The sequence below is a fragment of the Heterodontus francisci genome, chromosome 6, assembly GCF_036365525.1.
Source record: "Heterodontus francisci isolate sHetFra1 chromosome 6, sHetFra1.hap1, whole genome shotgun sequence".
Lineage (NCBI taxonomy): Eukaryota > Metazoa > Chordata > Chondrichthyes > Heterodontiformes > Heterodontidae > Heterodontus > Heterodontus francisci.
In genome coordinates this window covers 131,994,032-132,010,581 of record NC_090376.1, presented here as the reverse complement: position 1 = coordinate 132,010,581, position 16,550 = coordinate 131,994,032, and positions in this window count along the sequence as shown.

Genomic DNA, 16,550 nt, shown 5'->3' with positions numbered 1-16,550 from the left:
AGGTGGTCAGTGATGTGTGGAGCAGCGCCTGGAGTGGCTATAAAGGCCAATTCTAGAGTGTCAGGCTCTTCCACAGGTGCTGCAGAACAATTTGTTTGTCGGGGCTGTTACACAGTTGGCTCTCCCCTTGCGCTTCTGTCTTTTTTCCTGCCAACTGCTAAGTCTCTTCGACTCGCCACACTTTAGCCCCGTCTTTATGGCTGCCCGCCAGCTCTGGCGAACGCTGGCAACTGACTCCCACGACTTGTGATCAATGTCACAGGACTTCATGTCGTGTTTGCAGACGTCTTTAAAGTGGAGACATGGATGGCCGGTGGGTCTGATACCATTGGCGAGCTCACTGTACAATGTGTCTTTGGGGATCCTGCCATCTTCCACGCGGCTCACATGGCCAAGCCATCTCAAGCGCCGCTGACTCAGTAGTGTGTATAAGCTGGGGATGTTGGCCGCCTCAAGAACTTCTGTGTTGGAGATACGGTCCTGCCACCTGATGCCAAGTATTCTCCGCAGGCAGCGAAGATGGAATGAATTGTGACATCGCTCTTGGCTGACATACGTTGTCCAGGCCTCGCTGCCATAGAGCAAACTACTGAGGACACAGGCTTGATACATTCGGACTTTTGTGTTCCGTGTCAGTGCACCATTTTCCCACACTCTCTTGGCCAGTCTGGACATAGCAGTGGAAGCCTTTCCGATGCGCTTGTTGATTTCAGCATCTAGACACAGGTTACTGGTGATAGTTGAGCCAAGGTAGGTGAACTCTTGAACCACTTCCAGAGCATCGTCGCCAATATTGATGGATGGAGCATTTCTGACGTCCTGTCCCGTGATGTTCGTTTTCTTGAGGCTGATGGTTAGGCCAAATTCGTTGCAGGCAGCCGCAAACCTGTCGATGAGACTCTGCAGACACTCCAGTGTGAGATGTTAAAGCAGCATCGTCAGCAAAGAGGAGTTCCCTGATGAGGACTTTCCGTACTTTGGACTTTGCTCTTGGACGGGCATGGTTGAACAATCTGCCCCCTGATCTTGTGTGGAGGAAAATTCCTTCTTCTGAAGACTTGAACGCATGTGAGAGCAGCAGGGACAAAAAAATCCCAAAAAGTGTGGGTGCGAGAACACAGCCCTGTTTCACGCCACTCAGGATAGGAAAGGGGTCTGATGAGGAGCTACCATGTTGAATTGTGCCTTTCATATTGTCATGGAATGAGGTGCTGATACTTAGTAGCTTTGGTGGACATTCAATCTTTTCTAGTAGTCTGAAGAGACCACGTCTGCTGACGAGGTCAAAGGCTTTGGTGAGATCAATGAAAGCAATGTAGAGGGGCATCTGTTGTTCGCGGCATTTCTCCTGTATCTGACGAAGGGAGAACAGCATGTCAATGGTTGATCTCTCTGCACGAAAGCCACACTGTGCCTCAGGGTAGACGCGCTCGGCCAGCTTCTGGAGCCTGTTTAAAGCGACTTGAGGAAAGACTTTCCCCACTATGCTGAGCAGGGAGATTCCACGGTAGTTGTTGCAGTCACCACGGTCACCTTTGTTTTTATAGAGGGTGATGATATTGGCATCGCGCATGTTCTGAGGTACTGCTCCCTCGTCCCAGCACAGGCAAAGCAGTTCATGTAGTGCTGAGAGTACAGCAGGCTTGGCACTCTTGATTATTTCAGGGGCAATGCTGTCCTTCCCGGGGGCTTCTCCGCTGGCTAGAGAATCAATGGCATCACTGAGTTCCGATTTTGTTGGCTGTACGTCCAGCTCATCCATGACTGGTAGAGGCTGGGCTGCATTGAGGGCGGTCTCAGTGACAACATTCTCCCTGGAGTACAGTTCTAGATAGTGCTCAACCCAGCAGTCCATTTACTTGCGTTGGTCAGTGATTATGTCCCCTGATTTAGATTTGAGGGGGGCGATCTTCTTGATGGTTGGCCCATAAAGGCCTTGGAAAAGGTACAGAAGAAGGCCACTAGTTTAATACCTAGCTTAAAAGCTCTTAGTTACAACAATGGGCTGAGAGAGCAGAGTTTTCTTGCTCTAAAAAGCATAGATTTGGGGGAGATTTAAGATGTTTATAATATTGAATGAACTAAAATGTGACTTTGTGGATGGACCAATTGAATTAGTTAGATTAGGGAGAACCAGTGAATATTACGTAAAGATAGAACTAAATGTCAGAAGATTTTCTCTTTGCAGAGGCCATCAATCTTTGGAATACATTGCCAGTTCGTGCAATGACTGCAGCTCTCCAAACGTTTTCAAAAGGGAGCCGGAGAGTTCCTGGCTGTGTCAGAAGGTGACTGAATGGCTTCCAAGAGACTACAGTGGCCATGATGCATATCACATAATGCTCCACCTACCTCTTGTACGTGATGATTGCATATCAGGAAATCAAAGAAAATCGCTCTGTGAAGTTCTACCCAATATAGTTACACACCAACCATTGTTTGAGGGCTCCTACAGCACTGTTGCCACTGACATCATCAGCTTTGGTGAGCTTCCAGCAATACTGGAGGCTGAAAGTATAAATAGTGGCATCCCTGCTATTTTTCTGACTGGCACAATCCAGCAATGTGATTCTCTGTTTGCTCAGCTTTATAAACACATTACAGTCAACAGGTTCATGGCCTGAAATAAAAGTCTTAATACAGTTGCCGCCAGCACTGTGGAATCACTGCTGCAATGGAAATATATACTATTCCACATCATAAAGTACTTTGCTTGAAGCAGTTCTGCGTGCAATGCAAGCTTCTTGAACGCTTATAGGTTTTTTGTATACCTTATTATGTATGCATTAAAATGATTTAATGCTTCACTTGTTATCATGCAATGATCAGAATTTAGGCACGTTAGTATTGTTTGCTATTTTGTCAGAAACTCTTCTAAAAAGAATTATCGATTCTAGAATAGTAACACCACATGAGCATTTTCCTAAGGCTATTTGCAGCTCATTGAAGTGTAAGAAAGCAAATGAATTGGCCTTTTCCTTTTACAGATAGTTACATGCATATTATCACAGTTGGCATTGACTAATGCAGCATGAGCCAGGACTCATTTACAATTGTGACCTGTGACTGTAATTTACAATTCATGGAATCATTGACTCTGACAGCATCAAGGTAGGCCATTTGGCTCATTGTGCATGTGATGGCTTTTTGAAAGAGTTATCCAGTTAGTTCCATTCTCCAGCTACAGACATGCCAATATGACCACTTCATAAATCAAGAGACAAATTCTTACAGATCAAGAGATTTGGTATAAAAATCATTCATTGCTAGTTTTTTTCCAACATAAACCAATATAGATATACAGTTGGTTTGTAAATCTTATTTGTGGCTTATTTAATCTCTAACAGGTCAGAACTCTTGAATAAAATTATATTACAGCATACACTTTTTAAAACACTTTTAAAAAATCCCAACTGGTATCCAAGTATGAATATGACCCTACCTCAGGGGGAGGGATATGATGCTACATTCTCTTCTCAGAGGCCAATGAGCCTGCAGGTTACAGAACTCAGGCCTCACAGCTACTGAATGGTGGACAGGGAGAGAGGAGAGGGTTCACCATCATTCGGGCGATGTGATACCAAAGCAACGGCAGAGCCACAGAAACCAAAGGGACCGAATGGTCTACTCCTGCTCCTAATTCGTATGTTCATCTGTTCGTATGTAAAGAGGGCATGGAGAGGGGGATATTTTACTCTAACAATACTAGCCCATTTCTAGAAAGTTCCAGGTGCTTTGATGTGACAAGGCACTGTATGCAAAAGGCCAGGATATTATTAACAATAAAATCTCACATTGTATTAAATGGTAGGTTCTGAGTCCAGGGTACCAGTAACCAGGGAATCAGCGAGTAGAGGTTTAGCCTCTTTTACTGCTTCCACAATAGAATCATGTTTACCTGACCTTCTCAACCATGCGCACACACATACATGAGCCACCGCCCCAGCTTACCTGTCTCAACTCCTTCACACCTGTCCATGTTTAGCTGTTAATGGAGACATGATGGCAGTGTCAAGACTCAGGCCAAACTAGGTCTCCTGTGCTATTGGGTCTCCACACTACGGGTTGCTTATATGAATGCATAAATGGTACTCCATCCCCATCAATATAAATCATCCCAGTAGCAGAAAGCCAGACAGGAAGATAAAAATAATACTGACATGACCATGCTTCAACATTTAATCATCTGTACACCTTCATAATTATTTTCCTTGTGTTTAGATGAATATTTTGGTCAGAAAATCATATTCAGTATTTTACCATTTTACATTGTAGAAGTGGAGGCAAATTAAGTAAACTTCATCATAAAAATTGTTATAAATGTATCCATACCATAAAATCTGTTCTATTGTATATGCTTTTACTTAATGTGAATGTAACATGTGCTGTCATATTATTCATCTTTTACGCAAAATATGGGCATAGGAAATTTTATAGGAACAGAGAAACACAGGAACAGGAGTTGGTGTTTAGCCCCTCGAGCCTGTTCTGCCCGTTGATAATGTCGTGGCTGATTTGCAATCGAACTGCGACCGTGTTCCAATGAAGCTCAACACAAGTTCAAGGAACAGCACCTTATCTTTTGACTGGGCGCTTTACAGCCTTCCAGACTCAACACAGAGCTCAACAATTTTAGATCATAACCTCTGTCCCCTTTTATTTTATGTTATCATGTTTTTTTTTGCTGGTTCCACATTACACCTGTACCCCCCACGCCCCCTTTACTTTGTGTTCAGATGGCTGCTATACTGCCATCCAGACACATCTTTTGTTTCCTTACTTGGCCTTGTATCATGAGACCATTTGTCATTTAATCTCTCCTGCCCTCCACCCTATCACAGATCTTCTCTTTTGTTCTTCTTCCCTCCTTCCCCCCTTTCACTTGCTCAAAACCTATTACATTTCTAACCTTTGCCAGCTCTAATGAAAGATCATCGACTGAAACGTTGGCCAGAATTTTACACCATCCCCTCCCCTACCCCCAGGAGTGGGTTGGGAGGCAGGAGTGGTCGGAAAATAGTGGCACCAATGACAGGGAAGGTGGCAAATGGCCTGCCCACCCCAGGCCAATTTAGGCCCTTAAGTGACCAATTAATTGCCACTTGAGGGCATCCTCCTGCTACCACTGGTATTTTACCAGTGGTGGCGGTGGATGGGCACTTCAGCATCTGAGGAGGCTGCCCAGTAAAACCTGGTGGCCTCCTTGTGGGCAGGGGGTCCTTCCTGATTGGACCCTCCTGGATGGCTGCCCCTGCTAAAATTATACTCACCGCCCTGCTCTGTGACTCCAACCACCCTTGCCGGGGCACAGCCGATTGTCCCCGGCGAGGCCCAAATCCCACTTACCTTCCCAAAGGGCAACATCTATCGTCCTCTTCTTGCTGGGTACAGTCCCAGCAGTGGCCACCGCTTTCAGTGGTGCTGCTGGGACTGAAGAGCTGCCAGCCCTCTGATTGGCCGACAGCTCTTGGAGGCGGGACTTCTTGCCACAATGTAAAATTCTGGCTGTTAACTCTGCTTTTCTCTCCACAGATACTGCCTGACCCAACTTGCTGAGTATTTCCAGCATTTTTTGTTTTTTGCTTCAGGGCGGCACAGTGGCGCAGTGGTTAGCACTGCAGCCTCACAACTCCAGGGACCCGGGTTCAATTCTGGGTACTGCCTGTGCGGAATTTGCAAGTTCTCCCTGTGACTGTGTGGGTTTTCGTCGGGTGCTCTGGTTTCCTCCCACTGCCAAAGACTTGCAGGTGATAGGTAAATTGGCCATTGTAAATTGCCCCTAGTGTAGGTAGGTTGTAGGGAATATGGGATTGCTGTAGGGTTAGTATCAATGGGTGGTTGTTGGTCGGCACAGACTCGGTGGGGCGAAGGGCCTGTTTCAGTGCTGTATCTCTAAATAAATAAAAAAACTTCCAGCATCCACAGGATTATGCTTCTGTATTAGTCCAAATTTCTACCACCCTTTGTGTGAAAAAGTATTTCTTCATGACACTCCTGAAAGGTTCTAATTTTTAGATCACGCATCCAATCCTAGACTCCCCAACAAGTGAAAATAGTTGCCCTCTATCTACCCCATCTGTTCCCTTTAATATCTTGAATATTTCAAATCATCCCTTAACCTTCTAAACTCAAGGGAATACGGCTCTAGTTTGTTTAATCTCTCCTTATGGTCTAGGTATCATTCTAGCAAATCTAACCTGGCCTCCCTCCAAGGCCAATGTATCCTTCCTAAGTTCTGGTGCCCAGAACTGCTCACAGTATTCCTGGTGTGCTCTAATGAGGGTTTTGTATTGCTGAAACATGATGTCCACCCCCTTATGTTGTATTCCTCTGGATAGAAAGGCCAGCATTCCATTTGAGTTTTTGATTATTTTCTATACCTGTTCATGACATTTTAATGATCTATGTACCTGGACCCCCAAGTTTCTTTAGACCTCCACTGTTTCTAGCTTTTCACCAATTAGAAAGTACCCTGTTCTGCCCTTCTTAGAGCCAAAGTGGATGACCTCACATTTGTCTACACTGAAATCCATTTGCTACGGTTTTGCCCATTCACTTAATCTATCAATAGATAGGGAGACAAAGAGTCATATCCTGCCAGTTACAGTGCCTGCCCATAATCCCTACTCTCTGTCTCCTTCTGGTCTGACAATTCCTTAACTCGGTCAAAAGTTTGCCTTCAATTCCATGAGCTTCAAATTTAGCGATCTGTTTCTTAAAAGGACTTTATCAAATGCCTTCTGGAAGTCTATATAAATAACATCCATAGGCATTCCGCTGTTCACTACTTTAGTCACGTCTTCAAAATATTCCATCAGATTCATCAGGCATAACCTAGTCTTTACAAATCCATGTTGGTTCTCTCTGATCAGCTGAAAATTTTCAAGGTGCTCAGTCACCCTATCCTTAATTATAGATTGAAGCAATTTCCTGACAACAGAAGTTAGGCTAACTGGTCTTCAATTTCTTGGTTTCCATCTGTCACCTTTCTTAAATAGCAGAGTGACATGTGCAATTTTTCAATTTAAAGGAATGTTTCCTGAATCAAGAGACCTTTGGCAGAGTATAGTTAGGACATCTACAATGTTCACACTTACTTCTTTTAAATCCCTGGGATGGAAACCCTGGTGATTTGTCACTGTTCATAGAATCATAATGGCACAGAAGGAGGCCATTTGGCCCATCAAGTTCATGCCATTAATTTCTCTGTTACTGTTATCTTGCTTACATTAATTTTATTGAGTCCCTCTCCCTGTTATAAGCTATTCAGCCACTGTAATGCTGCAATTGTTTATATGATTAGTGTGTGCTATTGATTAATAATAGCAGGATACTATCCCTTTAACAGTAATGAGTGTTTTTTTTGTAGGAAGTGGTCTCTTGGCAACACTTCAAAGCTGCAGCTTGAACATGAATTTCAACACTTTCTTTGAGTTGTGATGTGGAAAACGAAAAATGTGATCTGGGGCTGAGTACAATAGAAAAAAAGCCAGTGGCTGCTTTAGGGTCTTGCAGAGCTGCTCCCTGTAACCAACTCACCAATCAACAGTGAGTCAACTACCTGGTCGGATCTTGCTCCCTGGACAAATGTCAGTAGTCGAAAAATCCTGCGATTTCAGAGCACTCTTGTCAGATTCAATGAAGAGTGCAGGAGGGCATGCCTGGAGCAGCACCAAGCATACCTCAAAATCAGGTGTCAACACAGTGAAGCTACCACCCAGGACTATGTGCATGCCAAACAGTGTAAGCAGCATGCCATAGACAGAGTTAAGCGATCCCATAACCAACGGATCAGAGCTAAGCTCTGCAGTCCTGTCACATCCAGTCGTGAATGGTGGTGAACAATTAAACAACCAACTGGGGGAGGTGGCTCCACAAATATCCCCAACCTCAATGATGGTGGAGCCCAGCACATCAGTGCAAAAGATAAGGCTGAAGCATTTGCAACAATCTTCAGCCAGAAGTGCCGAGTGGATGATTCATCTCGGCCTCCTCCTGAAGTCCCCAGCATCACAGATGCCAGTCTTCAGGCAATTCGATTCACTCCGCGTAATATCAAGAAACAACTGAAGGCACTGGATACTGTAAAAGCTATGGGTCCTGACAATATTCCAGCAATAGTATTGAAGATTTGTGCCCCTAGCCAAGCTGTTCCAGTACAGCTATAGCACTGGCATCTACCTGGAAATGTGGAAAATTGCCTCGTTATTTCCTGTACACGAAAAGCAGGACAAGTCCAACCCGGCCAATTACCGCCTGATCAGGCTACTCTTAATCATCAGTAAAGTTTTGGAAGGTGTCGTCAACAGTGCTATCAAGAGACACTTGCTTCGCAACAACCTGCTCAGTGACACTCAGTTTGGGTTCCGCAAGGGCCACTCAGCTCCTGACCTCATTACAGCTTTGATTTAAACATGAACAAAAGAGCTGAACTCAAGAGGCGAGTTGAGAGTGACTGCCCTTGACATCAAGGCAGCATTTGACCGAGTATGTCATCAAGGAGCCCTAGCAAAACTGGAGTCAATGGGAATCAGGAGGGAAACTCTCCGCTGTTTGGAGTCATACCTAGCGCAAAGGAAGAAGGTTTTGGTTGTTGGAGGTCAATCACCTCAGCTCCAGGACATCACTGCAGGAGTTTCTTAGGGTAGTGTCCTAGGCCAAACCATCTTCAGCTGATTCATCTATGACCTTCCTTCAACCATAAGGTCAGAAGTGGGGATGTTAGCTGATGATTGTATAATGTTCAGCACCATTTGCGACTCCTCAGATACTGGAGCAGTCTGTGTAGTAATGCAACAAGACTTGGACAATATCCAGGCTTGGGCTGGTAAGTGGCAAGTAACATTTGTGCCACACAAGTGCCAGGTAATGACCATCTAAAACAAGAGAGAATCTAACCATCTTCCCTTGACATTCAATGGCATTATGATAACTGAACCCCACACTATCAACATCCTGGGGGTTACCATTGACCAGAAACTGAACTGGAGTAGCCATATAAATACCATGGCTACAAAAGCAGGTCAGAGGCTAGGAATCCTGCGGCAAGTAGCGCACTTCTTGATTCCCGAAAGCCTGTCCACCATCTATAAGGCACAAGTAAGGAGTGTGATGGAATATTCTCTACTTGCCTGGATGGGTGCAGCTCCAACAACACTTAAGAAGCTCGACACCATTCAGGACAAAGCAGCCCACTTGATTGGCACCCCATCCACAAACATTCACTCCCTCCACCACCGATGCACAGTGGCAGCAGTGTTTACCATCTACAAGATGCACTGCAGCAACCCCCAAGGCTCCTTCGACAGCACCTTCCAAACCCGCAACCTCTACCACCTAGATGGACAAGGGCAGCAGACACATGGGAACACCATCCCCTGCAAGTTCCCCTCCAAGCCACGCACCATTCTGACTTGGAACTATATTGCCGTTCCTTCACTGTCGCTGGGTCAAAATCCTGGAACTCCCTTCCTAATAGCACTGTGGGTGTACCTACCACCCATGGACTGCAGTGGTTCAAGAAGACAGCTCACCACGACCTTCTCAAGGGCAATTAGGGATGGGCAATAAATGCTGGCCTCGCCAGCAATGCCCACATCCCATGAATGAATTTAAAAAAAGATCACGAGTGAGGCTGAGTTTGGCTGAAAAATTGCATCTCTCGTGACAGAATTCGCTGCAAGCAAACAGCTATTTACCCATATTCATGTATTTTATTCCTTTTTAAGCCTATATTTATTTCCTTTTGAAAGCTACTGTTGAATCTGCTTTCAAGCAGAACATAACAACTAGCTGGGTAAAAATAATTCTCCCCTGGTGCTTTTGCCAATTACTTTAAATGTATGTTGTCTGGTTACTGATCCTTCTACCACTGGAAACAGTTTTCCCTATCTACTTTATCAAAACTCTTCACAATTTTGAACACTCCTATTAAATCTCCCTTTAGCCTTCTCTGCTCTTATGAGAACAATCCCAGCTTCTCAAGTCTCTCCACATAACTGAAGCCCTGTATCCCTGGCAAAATTCTAGTAAATCTCCTCTGCACCTTCTCCAAGGCATTGATATTCTTGCTGAAGTGTGGTACCCATAACTGAACACAATACTCCAGATGATGCCTAACCAGTGTTTTATAAAGGTTTCGCATAACTTCCTTGCTTTTGTACTCTATGCCTCTATTTATAAAGCTAAGGATCCTATATACTTGTTGAGTAGACTTATCATCTTGTCCTGCCACCTTCAAAGATTTGTGCATGTGAACTCCCAGGTCTCTTCATTCCTGCACCACCTTTAAAATTGTACCATTTAGGTTAGTTTCTTTCTACTAAAATGAATCACTTCACACTTCAATGGGTTAAAGTTCTGCCATGCATCTGCCCATTTCACCAGTCTGTTTATGTCCTCCTGAAGTCTGTCTAATACTACCTTCCTCACTGTTTACTATATTTCCAAATTTTGTGTAATCTACAAACTTTGAAATTATACCCTTTATATCCAATTCTAGGTCATTAATATACATTAAAAAGAACAATGCTTCTAATACCAACACCTGGGAAACAAAGCTGCATAATTTTCTTCAATCTGAAAATCAACCATTCACCACTACTCTGTGCTTTCTGTCCTTTAGTTAATTTCATACCCATGATGACCCTTTACTCCCACAGTTTTCAATTGATTGAGTGCAATATACGGTTGAGCATTTTAAGAGGCTCTACATGTTTTCACAGACTGCATAAGTGGACAATCTCCTAGAAACAGAAACCTTCACCCTTGTGAATATCATAAGTGGGATAGTATGACATGGAACTAAGAATTACCCCTTGTCATAGAGAGATACAGCACTGAAACAGGACCTTCGGCCTACTGAGTCTGTGCCGAACAACCACCCATTTATACTAATCCTACATTAATCTCATATTCCCATCATTCTCCTCACACCTACCTACACTAGGGGCAATTTACAATGGCCAATTCACCTATCAACCTGCAAGTCTTTGGCTGTGGGAGGAAACTGGAGCACCCGGCGGAAACCCACGCTTGTGATGAATGTAAGACTCTATCTAGCATCATAGTATAAAATATTTCCGTACTCTATCTCATTGTATGAACTTTTAGCCAGAGAAATGAGCTGCAGTTTGAAAAGATATCCTTCTCACTGAGGGTAATCCAAAAGTGACTTACCTACATTTATGTTGTCGCAAAAATCAAAACCTACTCAAGGTATGCTGTCTTGTTCTTTGTCTGCTTTGTGAAGTAATAACAAAGGCAAGTTTGGCACTGTGCAAATAAAATGAACAAATAAAACTATTAAGAAGGTGTCAAGGTAGATAGATATCCCAACAGGTTTTGTTTCAGGCCTGGCCTGGTAAACATTGCTCCAGATATGAAGGGGCTATTTTCCAAATACCCATCCACTTGTGTGATAGAAATAATTGATGTTATAATTACCAGCCTATTGAGGACAAAGGGTGTCCTTGGAGGAAGATGGATGCCACTTCAAAGAAAATAGTTCATCAGTATTCTAGGTCATGGGATTGAGACAGAATTATATTGGTACAGAGGCATGCTCCATGCGGGGCCACTGCCACCAGTACTAAATCCAGCCCAGCTATGTCAACATTTCCAATTCAATTCTATCATGTCAATTGTCACAATGTACTTATAGGCTCTCACCACTATGAGGCTTCATGAAATGTATCTGAAGTCTCTCTATCGCCATCTAGTGTCGCAAAGCATGCATGCTTAGAAAAGAATATTACTATATCATACATATATGTCGGTATTGGTGCTGACTTGGGGGAGAAAAATGGGTTAATATCGGAGATGAACACCTCCTACCGAAAAGATACCTTCTTGCTTTGCCAAGAGCTCACAGAGTCCTTGCTAGAGCTAGCTGGCCGACAGATAAGGCCTGCTTATCTGCATAATCCTGTTTGCATTTAAATCAGTGTATTCAAATTTCCTCCACTCCAGGAAGCTGCCCTATCTGTCACTGCAGCTCCCCAGAGTGCAAGAAAAATATGCTGATGTTAATGCATGCATGCACTGCTGCCACTGTTAATTGACTCGATAAGAGTCTCACTCAGTAGTTCTCCCTGATGCTGCTGCTTTTCAGTGTCCCTGTTCTCTGTTTTAATTCATCAAGCATGTTGTGGAATAATTGTAAAAGGAAAACAAACCCCACAGCCTTCCCTTTGAGATCTAGTTCTCTAATCGAAATCCTGGATGTCCAACAATCCAAAGTAAAGTCAACAACATCCATATCACTGTGAATGCCTTGGCATTCAGACAGGAAACTGTGCATAAGTGGAGATTTCTGTGCAACTTGATCCCACGATATGTTTAGTGGCACCGGAAATCTGGAGAAGTGAGTTAAGAAGTTAAGAACACATATTTAATTTAATTACTAAGACTGCATAGTCCCTATTACAAGGTTCTATTCTGAAACATGTGGTCCAGAATATGAATGAAGCAGAGGTTATGCTGATCTCATGGCACTGACTTTTTATTTCTCTCATTTTGAATAATTTTCCTCATTAGAATCACTTATAAAGAGCAGCACTATTTTTCGCTTATCAGAATGCCATGTTGAGTTTGGTCTTTGACCTCTGAAATTCGTGACAATGTAAAGCAAGACTTCACTCATTGTGAGTTCATCATTATTTGGACTGATTAGAGTATTTGGGTAAAGCAAGGAGATGATAGTCTGTGACTAAACCTTACATTTTAAAGTGTAAAGTCATTTTCAGCATATGCAGCTGTTATGGATCCCAGGATTGTTTTTATTTTATATGAAATATAATGTCATCCTTTGTTTTGAATAGTTCTCATCCTTCTCAATCTCTCTTCAGCCTTTGACATGATTAACCAACACCATCCTCATTCAACATCTCCTCTCCACTTTTCAGCTCAATGGGACTGTCCTTGTTTGGTTCCACACTAACGTATCCAATCATAGTTAAAGCATCACCAGCAATAGCTTCTCTTCCTGTCCCAACACTTCTATTTCTGGAGCCTCCAAGGGTCTATCATTGGCCCCATCCACTTCCTCATCTGCAAGCTGCCCCTTAGCAATATCATCTAAAGACATGGGGTTATCTTCTACATGTACAATGGCAACACCCAGCTCTGCCTGTCCATCACCTGTCATGACCCATCCACTCCCTTTGTGTTGTCCAACTGCTTGTCTAAAGTTTAATCTTGGATGAATAGCAGTTAAGTGTTGGGAAGACCAAAGAAGCCATCTTCATAATCACACTACCAATTCCATCCCCTCTCCCAGCCACTGTCTGAGGTTGAACAACAATAACAGCTTATGTTTATATAGCACCTTTAACGTAATAAAACTTCCCAAAATGCTTCACAGAATCATTATAAAACAAAACATGACACAGAGCCACATAAGGAGACATTAGGTCAGATGACCAAAAGCTTGGTCAAAAATTTAGGTTTAAAGCATTGTCTTAAAGGAGGAAGATGAGGTATACAAAGGGAATTCCAGAGCTTAGGGCCTAGGCAACTGTCGACATGACCACCAATGGTAGAGCAATTAAAATTAGGGATGGTTAAGAGGACAGAATTAGATAAGCACAAATATCTGGGATGTTTTGGGGGCTGAAGGAGATTACAGAGATAGGGAGGGGTGAGACCAAGGAGGGATTTGAAAACAATGTTGACAATTTTAAAATCAAGACATTGCTTGACTGGAAGCCAGTGTAGGTCAGCAAGCACAGGGGTGATAGGTGAGCAGGACTTGGTGCAAGTTAAAACATGGGCAGCAGAGTTTTGGATGACCTCAAGTTTATGGAGAGTAGAATGTGAGAGACCAGCCAGGAGTCTGTTGGAATAATCAAGTCTAGAGGTAACAAAGGCATGAATGAGGGTTTCAGCAGCAGATGAGCTGAGACAGGGGCAAAGTTAGACAATGTTATTGAGGTGGAAATAGGCGGTCTTAGTGATGGCATGGATATGTGTTCGGAAACTCATCATGAGGTAAAATGTGACACCAAGGTTGCAAACAGACTGGTTTAGTCCCAAACAGGGAGAGGGATGGAGTTGTAACTGGGGAACAAAATTTGGAGTGGGGACAGAAAACAATAGCTTCTGTCTTCCCAATATTTAATTGGAGGAAACTTCTGCTCATCCAGGATGTCGGATAAGCAATCTGATAATTTAGCAGCAATGCAGGAGTCGAGAGAGGTGGTGGTGAGGTAGAGCTGGGTGTCATCAGCGTATCTGTGAAAACAAATGCTGTGCTTTTGGATGATGTCGCCGAGGGGTAGCATGTAGATGAGAAATAGGAGAGGGCCAAGGATAGATCCTTGGGGGACACCAGAGGTTACACTGCAGGAGTGGGAAGAGAAGACATTGCAAGTGATACTCTGGCTACGATTATATAGGTAAGAATAGAGCCAGGTGAGAGCAGTCCCACCCAGTTGGATGACAGTGGAGAGGCATTGGAGGAGGATGATGTGATCAACCGGGTGTAGGGCATGAGAGCCCCTGCAGAGTCACACTTAGGTTCAGAGCCAGATTCTAGATGTAACAGAAATGAGTGACTCAACACGAAATAATGTGTAAAAACAGTAATTTTATTGAGTAATTATTAAACAATTATTAATGATAAAAAAAAGAAAGATAACTTAGGAAGGAAAGGAGTTTAAAAAGCCAAAAAGCCTTATAACACAACTGCTATAACACCAAATTAGTCTGTTCATGACAGCTCCCTAAAATGGTACCACGTTCCCCCTTGGTACATACATCACCAAGTCTCCAGAGAACCTTGCACAGGGGTGGACTCTGGTCAGTCACTCCGTTGATGTCCCTTCCTCCGTAGTCTTCAGTGGATGACTAGGTTGCAGCCCCAAACGTTGGATGCTGTGCCCCTTTAAGTTCACTTTATGGCTCCATTCTAGCTTTCTGAGGTTTCCTTCCAGATGTTCTCAAAACAAAGGTCCGACAACCATGAGTCCTCAACAAATTCTTCTCACAGGCACTACGAGGCTGTTCAGTCTGTTGTCACATTCTTTGATGGTGTCTCTCACCTGCCATCTATTAGGTTATAGTGTCCATCAATTAAACTCCATCTTCTGATACCACACTGTAGTGGACCAACCCACGTGCAAGGTTCTCCATCGTTCTGGCTTGCAGTTCAAGGGCCATCAAATACCGTAAGAACTGATTTCTGTTTAAATAATGGGAGACAACTGTTATTTTCAAGAAGGAAAGAAACAGTAGTTTAGACAAAAGAGCAGTTGTGTGTGGCCTGACTAACATAAAAACAAAAGGAAAAAATTCTTGTGGAAAACAATTTCATACTATTGATTTCCATTGATTACATAGTTGATTAATTATTTGACTAAATCAGAGTACAATCACACTTAGTTTCAAATCAATGTCTACAAAGTAACCTTTAAAAATTCACTACAGGTTTAATACAGGGTTTTTATTAAGTCAAAAGCAAAGAAAAAGCAAGGCAGAAGTAAAATGCAAAGACATTTTTAAAAAGTACAAAAAGTAGTGGCTGCAGGTCTCAGGCCGATAGCTGCAGCCAGGTCAAGAAGGTCTAGGAGGGAAAGTTTACCTTTGTCACAGTCACATAGGATGTCATTTGTGACTTTGATAAGATCCGTTTTGGTTCTGTGGCAGGAGTGAAAACCTGATTGGAGGGATATTCAAGCTTGGAGTTCTGGGAAAGAGGCATCCAGATTTGGGAGGTGACAACACGCGAAAGGACTTTGGAGAGGACAGGGAAGTAAGAGATGGGATGGTAGTTTGCAAGGACAGTGGGGTCAACGGTCTTTTTTTTGAGAGAGGTGACGATGGCAGATTTAAAGGCAAGAAAGAACAGTTACCAAAATTGGCTAACATGGGAACCAGGAGAGGTAGTCAGGTGGTCAGCAGTTTAGTGGGAATAGGGTCGAGGGAGCAGGAGGTGGGCCTCATTGACAAGATGAGCTCAGAGAAGTTATGAGGGGAGAATGGTACAAGTTCAGGGCTCGGGCAAGCGGCATCTTTCGAGGAAGTTTAGCCTGGTGGGCGAGTGGAAGGGAGGGAAGTGGCAGAGGCAGCTGATCAGACGGCCTTGATCTTAGTGACAAAGAAGGCCATGAGCTCCTCGCACTTATCATTGGAGTTGAGGGTGGAGGAAGCAGGGGAGAGGGCTTTAAGAAGATGGCTTGCAGTAGAGAAAAGAAGCCAGCGTGGTGGGGAGGCGGGTGTTATCTTTGCATTCCAGGATGATCCTGGAATAGTGAGCAGGTTTAGCAGACGAGAGCAGGACATAGGAGCAGGAGTAGGCCATTCAGCCTATGGATCCTGCCCCGCCATTCAATATGATCAAAGCTGATCATCCACTACAATGCCTTTTTTCCCACACTATCCCCATATCCCTTTATGTCATTTGTATTTAGAAAACATACTCAATGACTGAGCTTCCACAGCCCTCTGGGGTAGAGAATTCCAAAGATTCACAACCCTCTGAGTAAAGAAATTTCTCCTCATCTCTGATCTAAGTGGCTTCCCCCTTATTTTGAAATTGTGTCTCCTGGTTC